Here is a 2,354-nt window from a genome sequence, read left to right on the forward strand (position 1 = left end):
TTGTAGCAGATGCCTTAAGTCGTAAATCCTCGTCGTCGTTAGCAACACTTCGGAGTTCTTATTTTTCGATATTACTTGAGATGAAATCTCTAGGGATCTAATTGAATAATGGTGAGGATGGAACCTTACTTGCTAGTTTCGTTGTGAGACCTTCATTGTTGAATCAAATAAGAGAATTACAGAAATCCGATGATTGGTTCAAGCAGGAAGTTCAAACGCTGCAAGATGGAGAAACTAGTGAGTTTAGACTCAACGATGATGGTACTTTGATGCTTAGTGTCACAACCCGGAACTCCCATCGAGCCCGTGACAACCGTCGCGAAGCCTCGACAGACATTCTTCCCCCGAATGCCTTTCGAGACCTCGCAAGGCTTTTGTACCAATTTTTCTATTCTTATCTCTTTTCTCTTTTTTTTTTGAATAATAAAATAAAATAAAAATATTAATTAAAATAATCTATTTTGATGTAAAACAATATATATATATTTTTAAAACATCAAAAATTAGTTTTCTGCACATAAAAACAAAATAAATTTATACATACTGTAATATAGAAAATTGGAGTATACAATTTAAATTACAATGACACGTGGGCCCCCAAATAACTAAGAAGGCTTAAGTCTATAACCTTGCTTTCTAGGATGCAACTCCGAAATTTACTTATCGATGCAATTGACAGTTTATTGCCTATTCTGAGCCTGAAAAATGTATAGGAAGAAGGGGTGAGATTATAAAATCCCAGTGAGTAGACAGACATCATCAAAATAATCTAAAGTCGAGTAATAGGAAACAATTAAAATAATTCATCCCAACCCATATAAATAATTAGATTTCATTCAATTACTCAACATGGTTTATGCACTTTTCAAAAACTTGGCCCTTGCCAAAAATCCATTCTAGGGGATACCCCACGAAAGCAACTTACCCAGACCGCCAAGGCTATTTATTGTCACACACACAAACACATTTCACCTCTGACAACACAGCAGTTCCTTGGCGTTGGCTGAGTCCCAGTTTCACGTGGTGGCCAGCGTGAAGTGTACTCAAATCCTACCTCGGGAGTTATCCTACGCGCCTCTCTAATCGAGGTAAGCTCAATAATTGAGAACCGTGCCCCTCTAATTAGGCTGACTCACGGAACCCCCGTCACTGTAGTGCCCACTTTATAATCCACCAACCAATAAAATCACAATAGTATGACATGGCTCACTTAACACATTCAAGGCAAATCAAAGCAGTTCACATATTCTTTAAATCATAAAAATAACCAGTCATACCCACATTTATCATAAGCCATTTAATGTAAAATCATGAATAAACAACACAATCATAGTATAGGTCTCCAATTACTTTATTTTTGAAATCATTATTAAATTTTCAAAAATATTATAAAATTATTTTATAAAATCCCATTTTCCCATAAAACACAATAATTTTCCAATTAAACCATTTTTCCATAAAATCACACAATTAAATAAATCTACTCTAGATAATTAAGACGATAGTAAGTTTACTCACTATACTAGGAGTAGATATACTCCTATTCTCGATCCTCGGGTGTAGTCTTTTACCCGTATCAGATAGCTCACCACCTATCCACAATACATGACACAAAAAATTCAATAATTTGTGTCAAATTAATATATATTATTTCAGGCTCTTATCCATGCGTATGCACTAGATAGGGTGTGAAATGTTTGGACAATAGCTTAATCACAGTGTCCGACCTAACTCGCCTATACACGGTGTAAATTTCTAAAATCTCCAATTCAACTCCAATTCCATCCATTTCAATTTCAATAATCCAATTATATCCACAATACCTCAATGACTGTGAATGTGGTCCAATTTATCAGTTTGGACCACAAATTATGCTTTTACCCCTAATGGGTAAAAATTTCAATTTTTTTGCACAAAAAATTCCCATTTAATTTCCAACCTCATAATTCATCATTTTTCCATCTAATTCTCTTAAAATAAAGTCAACCTCATCCTCACACACCATTGGCTAGATTCGACCTATAGAAATTCATGGAGAAAATGAATATTTTTCTTGTTGTTTTACTCATAAACATGCTAAACTAACACTAAACACTAACATAGTTCAAAATCAAATTAATCTAACAACTTTCTCTCTCTAAACCCATATGATCAGATTTGAATCCATCATCAAAACACATAATTTAACCATGGAAAATAAGGAGAAATGCATGGAAATGATAAATCTTAAGCTAAGCTTGAAAAATCATACCTTTAAACACTTGATTCCTTGAAAAATCACACTTTTTCTTTGAATTTTCTCACTCTAGGGTTTGTTCTTATTTCTCTCTCTCTCCTGCTGGTTTTGGCTGACC

General features: G+C 34.2%; 1 long non-coding RNA gene across 1 annotated transcript; it reads right to left on the bottom strand.

Moving 5' to 3' along the window:
• LOC108662505 lies at positions 638-2,291 on the bottom strand. Its single transcript, XR_001928381.1, has 3 exons — positions 2,252-2,291; positions 1,519-1,592; positions 638-698 (listed from the first exon to the last, which is right to left on the bottom strand). It is a non-coding gene; the product is annotated as an uncharacterized LOC108662505 (long non-coding RNA).

Source organism: Theobroma cacao, chromosome 6, assembly GCF_000208745.1.
Source record: "Theobroma cacao cultivar B97-61/B2 chromosome 6, Criollo_cocoa_genome_V2, whole genome shotgun sequence".
In the NCBI taxonomy this organism is placed as follows: domain Eukaryota; kingdom Viridiplantae; phylum Streptophyta; class Magnoliopsida; order Malvales; family Malvaceae; genus Theobroma; species Theobroma cacao.